This window comes from Alnus glutinosa, chromosome 4 (assembly GCF_958979055.1).
Source record: "Alnus glutinosa chromosome 4, dhAlnGlut1.1, whole genome shotgun sequence".
In the NCBI taxonomy this organism is placed as follows: Eukaryota; Viridiplantae; Streptophyta; class Magnoliopsida; order Fagales; family Betulaceae; genus Alnus; species Alnus glutinosa.
In genome coordinates, this window is record NC_084889.1 from 9,208,296 (window position 1) to 9,221,991 (window position 13,696).

The 13,696-nt window shown below is 36.0% G+C and overlaps 1 protein-coding gene and 1 pseudogene across 1 annotated transcript in view; both read left to right on the forward strand.

Moving 5' to 3' along the window:
- LOC133866473 (cyclin-A1-1-like) overlaps positions 1 to 13,696 on the forward strand; it is a 53,475-nt gene that overhangs the window by 20,696 nt on the left and 19,083 nt on the right. The gene's annotated exons all lie outside the window — the stretch shown is intronic.
- Positions 2,453 to 5,027, forward strand: LOC133865556 (putative wall-associated receptor kinase-like 16; annotated as a pseudogene).

Below are 13,696 nucleotides of genomic sequence, written 5' to 3' on the forward strand. Positions count from 1 at the left end.
GAAACTGTGGGAATTTTCAGTTCTTCTTCCGCCAACTTCCTCCTTGAAGTGGTCGTCTTTGTCACTAGATGACTCTTCAAGGGTTTGAGGCCTTCGTTGAGATCTAGGACCACGTTCTCCTCTGGGATGGCCACGAGCCTCTTCATGGTCACGATTCCGGTTGGGGTCATGGTTCCTGTTGCCGTCGACTCCAAGTCCAGCAACTGCTTGTTGTAACGTTTGAACGAAGCGTTCCATATGAAGAAATTGTTGTTCCTTGGCGTCCATGGCTGCCCAAAGGGCCTGCACTCCACGTTCTTCGCCGTTGGAGCGGTTGCCGTTGTTTCCATCGTTTGCCATCAAACCAGGATAGTCAAGGCTTTGATACCAATTGACGTAGCGCAAGCGGATGGATGTGAATGAGAAGCTGTGTTCTCAAGACACGCACAATCAACACACGTTGATAGGGATAAACATAATTCTATTATTCGGTAATCAACTGTCTTTCTCATTACATTGCATCCTTATTTATAGCGAAACCCTAAAGGCTTGTAAAGGAAATAAACGATATTAATGGGTGTTAGCAAATATTCCCTAATTAAAGGAGATACTTGGTTGACAAGGAAACCCTAATTTAGGAAAAAATACGATACGACAATCAAATCTACAATAAAAGGGAAAATATTGGAAAACAATAAAATCCTCCATGAGATCCGCTTAACTTCCAACCATCCGCTCGTCCTCTGCATCTGTTCACCGAGATGGGTCTCAGTTATTTTCGAGACAGATCCTCGAGTACGTCGGTTAGTTGTCGAGCCTGAGTACCCTAAAGTACCTACCTTGGATATTGTCCGAGGCAAGATAGATGTCTTGTTGAGGCGCCTCTTCGGATTGTCCTACATCAATGCTGAAAGGATGAGACACGGAGTTTAGACTTCAACGCTTACGAACAACAATACTTGTGAGATATATGTAGTAAAAAAAATCAAATCACTTTGGAATGTAAAAATATTCACACATTAACGTATCAAATTTTTTTTTGACGAAGTAGAAAGCCTTTGAATAACATATTAGAGGTAAAACAACTTCAAAAAATTAACACTAAGAAAGATTTAAGTACAAGGAAAACACATTTCCAGCCCTTTATAACGGCTTAGACAATTTGTATGCACACAAGCACTCATAGTTGCCTCATGCCGCAACAACGCGCTCAAGCTCTTCACTAGCCAATTTTCTTTCTTGATCCCTTTACCGACCCAACGGTAGACTTTAAACGGTTTGTTGATGCAAAACCAAACATGGTTTGGTCACTTCAAGAGAGATTGAAACTCACAAACATCCACATAATGCAGCTATCAATTTTAGGTATCTGGATCCGCATCCGTGCGGTTATTATCCGCTATCTGCATATCATGTAATGGACCTTTTGAGCCTATGTTGGTCTTTTAGGCTTTTAAGAGTTTCTATTAAGGCTTATTTTAAACGATTTTGAAAATAGTTTGGGTCTATTTTTTTGGCTTGTTTTAGTGTTTTGTTTTTTAAGCCTTGCATGATGTTTTAGATGAAATCCATATATTGATTCCACATTCCAACTTAAAAATAACAAAGAAAATACAAACACTCCATGTTGAGTTTATCCAAAAAAAAAAAATACAAACCATACGAATTACAAAGTGAGGTTGTTCAAATGTAAATCCAACAATATTACAAATCCCTTTATATATAATATATTATATATAAAGGATATGCGGATAACAAATATTTGCAATTAATATCCGCTGCATGTGCAACCCTAAGTCACATGCCACGTCATTAAAAAAAAAAAAAAATCCCAACCACAATTTATGTGTGCTCTTAGTAGGGGTGACTTAGCTAGTGTGTGAATAGTAAACTTAGAATTTTCAAAACACAAGTTATGGAAATTAAGAGATGACACAAATGAACCACTGAATTATGGGAAAAGGACTTGTTAAAGTTTTCCTTTTATTGCTTGTTTCTCTGTTAAAGTTCTATGTGACCACGTATGACCACTTTCGCTTGGACTAGCTAAACGCCTGACTTTATAAAAGCTACCTTTTTATAAAAAAGAAAAAGAAAAAGAAAAAGAAAAAAAAGAAGTTAATTCACTTTAATTATGTGACTACATGTGGTGCCTATTTGGTCGTGATCTCTTGTTTGCTAGCGATTTCATAATTTTTCTTTTTTTTTTTTTAGTCTAATCAATAAAATTATATGATCATATTGTGATTTAATACCATATGGGAATTTGCACGTTGTTATAAATTATGTTATTTCAGAATAATATATAATTAGAGATTAGTAATCTTATCCTCATTCTTTGATTGCAAGTTGTGGGAATGTCGACTTTAAAAAGGGAAGAGTGTATCTAGGACTAGGACAATCAAAGCACATGTAATTAAACACAAAATATACGAAAACTAGCTAGCTCTCCTCAAAAAAGTTGTAGGTGGCCATGGGCTTGAGTGGGAAGGTTTTGCAAATCATAGTGATAATATTTGCAACTGTGGCAGCAGCAACTATGGCGGCCAAGCCTGGCTGCCCCAACAAGTGTGGAGATGTAGAAATTCCATTCCCATTCGGCTGGACTGAGAAAATGCTTTCTAGATCATGATTAGAGTTTTAATATCACTTGTGACGACTCTGGACAACCAAAGTCAGGTAATGTCCCTATAACAAGCATATCCATTGAGACTCATGAGGTGCATGTCTTGCAGTGGGTAGCCCAAGACTGTTACTATTGTATACCATCTTGGAGCCATGGATCCAGTGAATGCCGATTCCACGCTCTGGTTGGGTGGTCAGTTCACTATTTCCAACAGCAAAAACAAGTTCACTGTTCTTGGCTATGACACTATTGCATACCTTCGTGGGTACCGAAACAGTGAAGCGTACTCGATCGAGAGCTCATCTCAATGCCCCATCCTTAGCAATGTGGTCGATGGGTCATGCTCTGGCGTTGGGTGTTGCGAAGTAGGGTTTCCGGATGGACTAAAAAATATTAGTATGCAAGTACACAGCATTAGCAATCACTCCCAAGTATGGGACTTCAATCCCTGCGACTATGCTTTTGTTGTCGAGAAAAGCGAGTTCAACTTCTCCACCGCTTATCTCAAAAATCTACCGAACAAAACGCTTCCATTGGTGCTCGATTGGGCAGTTGGCAATCAGACATGTGAAAAAGCTCAGAACAAATAGAGTTTCGCATGTAAGGAGAATAGTGACTGCCTTGATCATAACAAAACCAGGCAGGGCTACCGTTGCAAGTGCAAGCAGGGTTACAAAGGGAACCGTACCTCCACGGGGGTTGCCAAGGTACGTACGTATTATACATCTACAAATGAAATAGTACTTGAAGATAAATAATTTATTTTCCCTTTCGTTTGAATGTATATATGTATTTCATTATGATTATAAAGAGGATTATACTGCTCTATATATGGGGGTTGATATTAATTCTTCACGTGATCTGCAGATGTTGACGAATGTAGGGATCCAATTCTCAATAATTACACGAAAAATTGTTTCTATATTAAAGGCAATTATACATGTGCTTGTCCCAAATGGTATCGTGAGGACGGGAGAAAAGATGGTGAAGGTTGTTCGGCGGATCTCGCATTATGGATTAAGATTTCCATTGGTAAGTAGATTCACCATTTTGTACACCCTTAAATAATATATTGTATATTATTAAGTGCATAAACTTTAAATCTTAATCATAGAATAAAATGAATATTATTCATTTTAGTTGAAATTGAGAAGATCATGTTGCCAACGATGGGGTTAATTATGTAAAAATGATCAATAACGTTTCAGCTTTTTCAAGTGTAGGAATTGGCACAAGCTTAATAGCTATGTTTGTGAGTAGCTCATGGCTGTACTTGGTACTCCAGAAAAAAAAAATATATTCAGCTTAAAGCAAATCTCTTTCAAAAAAATGGGGGTTTGATCTTACAACGGCATCTCCGTGAACTAGGATCCACTAAAAAGGCCAAAATCTTTACTTTTGAAGAGTTGAAGAAGGCTACCAAAAATTATAAAGAGAGTATGATCATTGGCCGAGGAGGTTTTGGTACAGTTTACAAAGGATTTGTACAAGATAATACAATTGTTGCCATCAAGAAGTCCAAGACAGTGGATCAAAACCAAGTTGACCAATTCATTAATGATGAGATTGTTTTGCTCTCCCAAATTGACCATAAGAATGTTGTCAAACTCTTGAGCTATTATTTAGAGACGCAAGTTCCTTTGCTAGTCAATGAATTTGTCCCAAAAGGTACACTCTTCAACTATATACATCCTGAAAAGAGTGCATCCACCAAACGTTGGGAAACCTGTATAAGAATAGTAGCTGAAACAACGGATGCATTATCGTATCTACACTCTATAGCTTTGCCACCTATAATCCATAGAGATGTCAAGCCCTCAAACATACGGCTCGATTATAATTTCACTGTAAAAGTCTTCGACTTTGGAATTTCAAAATTCGTTCCCTGAGATAAAAAAGAACTAGCTACTGTAGTGCAAGACACTTTTGGATACTTGGATCCTAAATACTTACAGACGAACCAGTTGATGGATAAAAGTGATATCTATAACTTTGGAGTGGTCCTCGTGGAGCAACTAACAGGAGAGGATGTATTTTCATTCCGTAGGTCTGAACATGAAAGATGTCTACCTATGTATTTTCTTTCTTCCTTGAAAGAAGATCAATTTGTTGAAATTCTTGAGAACTTTATAGTTGAAGAAGGAAATAAAGAGCAGATCAAGGAAGTCATTGAACTTGCAAAGAGGTGGTTAAGAGTGAAAGGGGATGAGAGGCCTAGTATGAAGGAAGTGACAATTGAATTAGAACGAATAAGAAAGACGGAGATGCATTCGTCGGTTAATGCTCAATCAAATCTGGAAGTGGCCAAATACTTGCATGGTGAGACATCAAATGCTATGAATACGATGGAACTAGCAGTACAATCGTTGGATATGATAGCATTAAGGACCATGTAACATTAGCCTTGGGGGATGGTAGATGAATGTGGCATGATAACATCCTAATGCAGGAGAAAATCTGAATTAGTGTTTATTTATGCACGTGTGTTTTAATTTTCATTTTTAATAAGGATTGTGTTTTTCCTTTTTCATTAGTATTAGGTTTTCCTTTTCTAATTAGGATTAGGTTTTCTTTTTCCAATTAGGATTTATTTTCCTTTTCCTTGTTAAATTAGAAGGCACCTAGTCTTCATTAATTTTCAATTAAGTTGCGAAGTCTCAATTAAATATCAATCTTTCAAATTTATTTATTTGTTTGCTTATTTGGGGCAAGTAGGGTCTTTCTCTTCCCTATTTATTATTTTATCTCTTTTTGGATTCCCCTTTTAATCTTCAATTCTTAGTTTTTGCTGCTATCATATGCCGTCAAAACAATCTTATAGTTCTGTCCAGTGTCAATTGGTATAAGAATTTAGCGTCTTCTTGGGATGGTAAGTTTTTTCATCAACTTTCATGGTTGATGGTTGTAGTTATGGTTGGCGTGGTCATGTTCTGAATAATGAGGAAGCCCTCTACCAAGAACACAATGTATAAGATGTGTTGATTGAAGACTTGCAAAAGCAGGTTGTGGAGTTAACCCAGCGTCTACGGCGCAAAACAGGGAGATGAATTGCAATATTAAAGGCCGCGATTCAAAATCCAATTTCGAAAACCTGTTTCACAACCCTGTTCTGTTTTGGGAATAGGGTGGTCAGGATAAGTGGCATGGAGACTTAAGCTTCAGAGTTCAACTTTCAGAATTTTCTGGCATTCTCAACGCCTTGACTAGTGTTAGCAAGTCTCAAGTATATAAACCAAATCTATCTCAGGTGGAGCAGGATGATGAAATTTTGGATCAAGAAGATTTTTCTGTAAATTTGGTCTCTCTACCGATCTACGACATTTATCATGACGAAGAGAATCTATTGGAGGAGGTAAATTTATTTCTTGATACCCTAAAAATTGTTGAAGAGAATGATGTTAATCATGTGTTTGATGAAAGTCCAAAGAATGAAATATCTCAATGATATCTTGAGAAAATTAATTATATTGATTTTCTATCAAATTTTCTTAATTTAAATGTTGACATTGGTTTTGGCATGTTGGAGGAAAACTTGATTTTTCATTGTCAGGAAATATATTTTTCTTGGTCAGGAAATACTAGATCATTTTTGAAAAATTGTAACAAATAGTGAATTTATGACAATCAATCAAGAGCTTATGAATATTATTTTATCTCAAGTTGGTGGGAGTAACATCAAATTTAATATTCAAAGTCATGTTGTAATGGGTTGCAAATTGTTTCTCTTCCGATATCAAGTTGCTTTGATGTTGAGAAGTGTTGGATATTGGAAGAGCTTAATTGGATATCCAAATGATCTAGGAAAAAATGATTTGAACTTGGGGGCGAGTTCTATCCAAACTGGGGAGACTAATGTGGGAGAATATCGGCATTAGTGTTATTTAAATTATGCATGTATGTTTTAGCTTTCCTTTTTAATAAGGATTGGGTTTTTCCTTTTCCATTAGGGTTAAGTTTTCCTTTCCAATTAGGATTAGGTTTTCTTTTTCCAATTAGGATTTATTTTCCTTTTCATTGTTAAATTAAGAGGTACCTAGCCTATATAAATGCATCTAATCTTTGTTATTTTTCAATTAAGTTTTGAAGTATCAACTAAATAGCAGGATTTCAGAGTTATTTATCTGTTTTGTTATTTTTGGCAACTAATTAAGGTCTGTCCCTTTTCTATTTGTTATTTTCTTTTTTCCTAAATTCCATTTTCAATATTCAATTCTTAGTTTCTGCTGCTATCAAACGCTGTTTAAACAATCTTAGTTTTACCAGGCGTCACATCTGCTCTTCAAGGCATTTTTTTTTTTTTAATGCAATTTCTCATTTTATTGAAAATTGGCGATCGAGCATCATGAGATCATGAACACCCAAGTGACATGCAAGTTTTTAAAGCTAGCGGGTATGCTTTTAAAGTTTTATTATGTGAATCATCGATCATCATGCTCTTAATTAGCTATTTTTGTTCACGTTGATTAGGGTTAGTATAAAATCTCCTTCTAAGGAATGGGAGTAGGCCGATAACGACTAAACTAGTTGTTGGTAGGAAAAGTGGTACTGTACTACTGTAGTTACACAAAACATTGAAGATAATTTTTATTTATAAAAGTCACAAGTTTATTTTTAATTTTTTTAATTTTTAATTTTAAAAAAAAAGAATTAAATGCACTCTTTTATAGAAGAGTGAAAAACAAAATGTCAAAAAGCATCTCCACTATTTTTAGAGGTAAGTTATGGCAAAAGTTTACAACTTAAAATAAATATAGCTTTTTTTTTTTTAACTAAATTTTTTTTAGCTTTTTTGATTAAGGAAACTTTCTTTATTGCTGTTAGGGAAAATTACGATTTAGCCTTCCAAAATGGCAGTCATTTTGCAAGTAATTTCACGAACCGCCAACGCTTGGACTCTAGCCCTCAAATCTACCAAAACGTTTTAAAAATGCCAATTTTGTTGAAATATGCCTATAATACCCATGCCACATGTCATTTTTCAATTAAAAAAAGAAGAAAATTAAATTTAAAAATAATAAAAAAATATTATTTAGTAGTAATTACCTTTTCCCCCATGAACTACCAACTCGGCCAAAATAGAGCATTCAACTACCAAAGACAACCCTTTTCCCCCCCTTCCGCCAGTCAAAGGGGTTAAAACAAACGGTCAACGGGTCACGTGACCGTCACACGCCATTTTACCCTCATTTTTTTTTCCTCTTTCCCCCCATGAACTACTACCATCTTCCTCTTTCCTCGCATGAACTACCACTATTTTCCAACATGCCTCCATGTAAAACGGCACATGACCTATTGACTGTTTCTTTTAACCTCTCTAACTAACGGAAGGGGGAAAAATGGTTGTTTTTGATAGTTGAATGCTCTATTTTGATTGAGTTGGTAGTTCATGGGGGCATCGCGCATTTTTTGGTAGTTCATGGGGGAAAATGTAATTACCCCTATTATTTATTTATTTATTTATTTAAAAAATGGTGTTTGAGGGTGGTTACCACTTGAAAAGGGGGGTGGCCTGTGAACCACCCCCAGAGGTGGTTGGCTCCACCTTCATGAGCCACCCTCAAACACCCATACCTCCATGGAGGTTGCCAAGGTACGTACGTATTATACATCTACAAATGAAATAGTACTTGAAGATAAATAATTTATTTTCCCTTTCATTTCAATGCATAAATGTATTTCATTATGATTATACAGAGGATTATACTGCTCTATATATGGGGGTTGATATTAATTCTTCACGTGATCTGCATATGTTGATGAATGTTGGGATCCAACTCTCAATAATTGCACGAAATACTGTTTCAATATAAAGGCAATTATACATGTGGTTGTCCCAAATGGTACCGTGGGGACGGGAGAAAAGATGGTGAAGGACGTTGTTTGGCGGATCTCGCATTATGGATTAAGATTTCCATTGGTAAGTAGATTCACCTTTTTCTATACCCTTGAATAATATCTTGTGTGTTATTAAGTGCATAAACTTCAAATCTTAATTATAAAATAAAATGAATATTATTCATTTTAGTTGAAATTGAAAGGATCATGTTGCCAACGATGGGGTTAATTATGTCAAAATGATCAATAACGTTTCAGCTTTTTCAAGTGCAGGAATTGGCACAAGCTTAATTGCTATACTTTGGGGGTGGCTCATGGCTGTACTTGGTACTCCAGAAAAGAAAATATATTCAGTTTAAAGCAAAGAACTTTCAACAAAATGAGGTTTGATCTTACAACGGCGTCTCCGTGAACTAGGATCCACTAAAAAGGCCAAAATCTTTACTTTTAATATAAAAATATCACGTGTGGCAGAGGTATTATAGGCATATTTCAACAAAATAAGCCTCTTTGAAATGTTTTGGTATGTAGTTTAGGGGGGAAGAGTCCAAGCGTTGGTAGTTTGTGAGGTTACTCACAAAATGGCTAGCAATTTGGAGGGCTAAATTGTAATTTTGTCCTGTTGTTAATTAGTTGATAGAACCTTTTTTATTTTTATTTTTTATTTTTATTATTGTTGTTAATTAGTTGACAAATTCTTTGTTTTTAACAAATATTATACGTTAATTTATCCAGTAGACCAATAGTAGCTCTATTATTGTCGTTTAAACTATTTTGAAGTTGTGTTTAGATCAAAACCACATATATATATATACTCTTGAAGACTTGGTTGTTCTTCAAAATGCACGTATTGCAATCACCAAATTAGAGTTTCTCCTCACTTAACTTTACTAATTTTGAGACTTCGGAAGTGTTGTACTCTTGATTTTTCACATTAATGAAAAGAATATCTGACTGAATTTTTTTTCTATAAAAAAGTTGGCTGTTCATGGACTTTAACTTGTTGAATTTTTGGTGAACGTGTGTTACACGATGTTACAAAAAGAAGTAGGTCTTTAGAAGAAGAGATGATCGAGACAAATGAACCACTCTGCTGGCCTCTAAATAATGCTGATACTGATATAGCTCGAATGTCGCGACAGAAGTGGGGAAACAGACTTGTTCCATGTTATCTTTTTCGTACCCACTTTAATTGTTTGTTTCTTTGTTAAAGTCTAATTTTATAAAAGTTGCCTCTCTAATAATTGGTACAAATAATTTTATTCTCTCTAATAATTGGTACAAATAATTTTATAAAAGTTAGCTCTCTTGTCGGCTTTTTTTCTACCATTTGTAAACTTCCTCACGTGGTTTCTGCCTTTCTTTAACCATTTTCTGCGTCAAGCCAGAAACCTGCACGCCTTTCTTTCACTGTTATGGGTCATGCACAAATCACCTTTACGTCGAATTAACAACGTCAATGCACAGGACACAGAAAATCGTCGGCACCGTTTGATAAATGGTTATTTTTGTGATTTTTTTTTTTGAATAATAAGTAAAAAGTGATTGAGGTGTTGAGTATTCTGTTTGGTCGAAAGAGCAATCTATTGGAGTCTTGTTTCCGCTGGTGTTGTTTTGAGTAATTATTTTGTTGTATTTTTGCTATCTTGTTTAGCTGCTGCTGGATCGTATATATCTCACGGAATTAGGAAAAGAATTGTGGGGAAGGAGGAAATGTAACGCTATTTGTAGCAGTTGGGGTATATATCTCTTGAAATGTGTCAGTACTGATACTTAAAGAGTTTTGTTTGCTTAAGAGCCTCAACAAATTGCTCAGTAGATCGTGATGGCTTGCATATTTTCTCTGCATGCACCATTGTTCATGGAATGAGGATTATGTTCATCGAAAGAGCAAATATCGGGTAGGAGAGAAGTATACCTCCGCCATGAGTAGAGCTTCTGTGGTCACTTCTACATGAAATAAGATACTGGAGTCTCTAATACCCGAAAGGAGTTACACAATTCTCATCCCAAATCACAAATTGATCTTTAAATAGCTCCAATTAGATGACACCTAAATGGATACAAACTCTTAATTAATCCTAATCATAATTTTAAATAACTTAACCCTAATTTAAAAAGATTTAATCCTAACAAGTTGGAATGGAAACCTAACTTATTCCCATCAATACTATTAGTAGAGTAATGGACCCATGTCATTTTTGAGTCCTCCCAAAATATATGTAGCTTTTAAAATCACGATTGAATCAAAATTCAATAATGATCTATTACACATTTAGTGGTGATTTTAAAAACTACATTAATTTTACGAGAAATCAAGGAGGACATAAGTCGTCTTCCTTTTAATATTACTCAAATTAGCAAACAGCATTAGCATTTATCTGGAAAAAAGACAAAACAACAACATTAGTAGGCAAAGTACAGAATGCTAGAAAGAGGACAAGATTGTTCTCCCAAATGTCATGTCGTTTTTAAAATTACAACAATTGAATTTGAGACGATCATTATTGGATTTTGATCAAATAATAATTAATTTTAAAAGACATGACATTTGAGAGAACACTAGGAGGACAAGACTCCTCTTTTTAGCGTTAGTATGGTAGGCAATTAAATATAGGGATAATTGCACCGTTGGTCCCTGTAGTATACCATAATTATTTTTCACTCCCTATGGTTTAAAAAGTTCATGGGAGGTCTTCGTGATATGCAATAATTACAAATCGATCCCTGGCGTCAAATTCTGTTAAAATTTTTAACAGATTCCGCCAAATGCCACGTCAGCGCCACGTGTCGTCATCTTATTGGTGACACGTGGCGCTGACATGTCTAATCTTAATAAAATAATATAAATTTATTAAAAAATAAATAAAAAATACTTTTTTTTTAAAAAAAGAAAAAAACAAAAATGGGGAAAGGGGGTGGCCGCGCGCCACCCCCAGAGGCCGCCGGGGGTGGCGCGCGGCCACCCCCAAGCCATTGGGGGTGGCCTTCGGGCCACCCCCAGAGGCCGCCTGGGGTGGCGCGTGGCCACCCCAGTGGCCATTGGGGGTGGCCTTCGGGCCACCCCTAGATCTACTAGGGGTGGCCATCGGGCCACCCCCTGGGCCTTGGGGCTGGCCGCGCGCCACCCCCTACAGCCACTGGGGGCGGCCAGGCCACCCCCAAAGGGGTGGCTGGGCCACCCCTTCAGCTTTTTTTTTTTGAATTTTTTTTATAAAAAAAATAAGTATTTTTATTTATTTTTTAATATATATATATTTTTTATTACAGTAGACACGTGTCGCCATCTTATTGGCGACACGTGGTGCTGACGTGGCATTTGACGGAATCTGTTAAAAATTTTAACAGAATTTGACGCCAGGGATCGATTTGTAATTATTGCATATCACGAGGACCTCCCATGAACTTTTTAAACCATAGGGAGTGAAAAATAATTATGGTATATCACAGGGACCAACGGTGCAATTATCCCTTAAATATATACTAATTTAGCTTAGAAAATCTATATAAATACTAATGAGTAATGCTTGGGATAATTTTTTTATCCTTTCAAAGTGATGTGACTTTAAAATTATTGTTGAATTTATGATGGATCGCATTAGATTTTGATCTATCGATTAACCAAAAGATTACTCAATAATTATTAACTTATATATATATCAAATTAATTCATATTGTCTTTATGCTTACATTTTCTTTGCCTTGCAGGTGTGAACTGATCTAGTATCATCCAGCTTCTTGGAAAACTGTTCTAACAGTTGTGTTGTGGCTCTTCTTTCTTTTCTTTTCTTTTCTTTTTTCAATTTTTTTTTTTTTTTCAACAAGCTTTAGTGCCCTTCTCGTACAGATCATGAATAAAATCATGCCTTTCACGTTTTAGCGCGGAGTAAGTTTATATGAATATTAATTGTTCATTAAGTGTCCATAAAAAAATGAGGTGGCATTTAAAATCACCATTGAACATGTAATTGATCAAATAATAATTTTTAATTAAATAGTAATTTTAAAAATCACCTCATTTTTTTTATGGACACTTAATATACTATTAGAATTACTCTTTAGCGCCACACATTGGTGCATATAGATGAGAAGATAGTGTTTTTTTTTAAAAAAAAAGAAAAGAAAAGAAATTCTTTCCATTTCTCTTGCAGATGAGACAACTTTGCTGCTGGGCTAATTCATGGCTGGAAAGACAAAGAAGCCTTCGTTTGTTTTGCTAGGCATATCAAACAAAATGGAAAATGTTTACCTATTTTCTTCAAACTATCATCTTAATTATTGTGAATATTCCTCTTAAATTATCAAAAAAAAATTTAAATGTCCCCCACCCCCCTTCCGATCCCCTTTTGTCCCGTAAATGATAAAGTCCATTGAGCCTTACTCTTCCACAAAAGGCACCTTAAGGAAAGAGGTTTGCTCAAGGCTTATAAAGCCCATAACCCAGGCATACCTTGGCAATGTGGGACTCTTAACACGCTCCCTCACGTGTGGCATCTTTTTGGCCAAACACGTGTTCAACATCGGGAGGGAAGGCCCAACATTGTCCAAGGGCTTGTGGCTCTGATACCATGATAAAGTCCATTGAGCCTTACTCTACCACAAAAGGCACCTTAAGGGAAGAGGTTTGCTCAAGGCTTATAAAGCCCACAACCCAGGCATAACCAGAGAAGACTGATGAAAGTGTTGAAGCTCCAGCTCCAGCAAAGGAGAGGGTTCAAAAGGGGAACACTATCAAACACAGGAATAGATCAAAAGGCACCTTAAGGGAAGAGGTTTGCTCAAGGCTTATAAAGCCCACAACCCAGGCATACCTTGGCAATGTGGGACTCTTAACACGCCCCCTCACGTGTGGCATCTTTTGGCCAAACACGTGTTCAACATCGGGAGGGAAGGCCCAACATTGTCCAAGGGCTTGTGGCTTTGATACCATGATTAAGTCCATTGAGCCTTACTCTTCCACAAAAGGCACCTTAAGGAAAGAGGTTTGCTCAAGGCTTATAAAGCCCATAACCCAGGCATACCTTGGCAATGTGGGACTCTTAACAGTAAAAACACCACATTGGTTTGAACTCCCAATTAGCCAACATAAAACCTGACAATATAACATTTTCTTCAATCAGATTTTTTATTTTATTTTATTTTTAATTTTATTATTATTATTATTTTTGTTTTTATGGAAGAGTTTTAATGGGAATGTGAAATTGGTTTTAACGAATGTGCTTTTCATAACTCAAATTTGTTTTGCATAAAAGATTT